General features: G+C 40.7%; 1 protein-coding gene across 1 annotated transcript in view; it reads left to right on the top strand.

Moving 5' to 3' along the window:
* LOC119593792 overlaps positions 1–1018 on the top strand; it is a gene marked incomplete in the record, with an annotated part of 129698 nt that overhangs the window by 88007 nt on the left and 40673 nt on the right.

The raw sequence follows: 1018 nt of genomic DNA, 5'->3' as shown, positions 1-1018 counted from the left end.
TGTAAAACTCATTTAGATTTCCTGGTACCGTTGCGAATTAATTCGAGATATATCATTCTGAGATATGTCTGGGCATTGTTTTGCATTAGTATATATGTGTTTATGATAATTGGACATAATTTTCTCATACTTTGTGGGACTCTATTTTGAAAGTCATTTTGGTGTTTGGAATTTCATTTATTTTCAATTTCACTTGTCCAGATGTCATGAGAAATTCTTGTATGTCTAGTAAGTCTTTGAAATAAGTGAGACTATATATCATTTTGAAATATGTGTAGGAGGAGTATATTGAAATTTGAACTAGTTAATATTTTTTTATAATACTGACTTCCTTGTTAATATTCAGATATCTGACTAATTAAGATGGTCGCGAGATTTCCGACACTTGTTAAATATGGAGTACTTACATGTCATTAGGAATTATCCTTAGACGCAGTTTTAATTTTATAGGATTTGCGTTTAGTATTTGCGAAGGCTATGCTATAAGAACTTTTATACAAATGAGAGTCCCATTAGATTTTTTATTTACAACTGAGAATTATTTCGCGAACCCTAGAACATTTCCAAATTTCTTTTAGGACAATATATTAATCAAATTCGAGTTAGAATTATTTTTTTCGCCTCTCTCCTCATTTTTATCACTTTTTACGGTTCGGTTGTTGGTAAAGGAGGAGCGGAGGTGCCCTGCCAGCCCCAGCAAACACCCTCGGGCTGTGGGTGACGTCGGTGGATTACGTGACTTCTGCGGCGGTGTTTTGTGGGCGTTACGTGACGGCTGTTGTTGTTGCGTGTCTCTCTTTCTCCCCCTTGGGTCACGAGAGGGGGTGGGTGAGGTAAGGGGTTGTAGGACAGGGATAGGGATGTAGGGATAGAGGCCACGGGAGGGCGGGGGGGAAGGTCGGGGGAGGAGGAGGGGGACGGGCAGTGTTGAGTGGCGGAACTGGGTAATTATCTGATGGTTCACGCCGGAAACTGATCTGACACCGCGATATGTGCGCTGATTACCCCGTCACTCACA

This window comes from Penaeus monodon, chromosome 32 (genome assembly GCF_015228065.2).
Source record: "Penaeus monodon isolate SGIC_2016 chromosome 32, NSTDA_Pmon_1, whole genome shotgun sequence".
Classification (NCBI taxonomy): Eukaryota; Metazoa; Arthropoda; class Malacostraca; order Decapoda; family Penaeidae; genus Penaeus; species Penaeus monodon.
The sequence above is the reverse complement of the archived record's forward strand: the minus strand, read 5'-3'. Positions and strand labels throughout refer to the sequence as shown.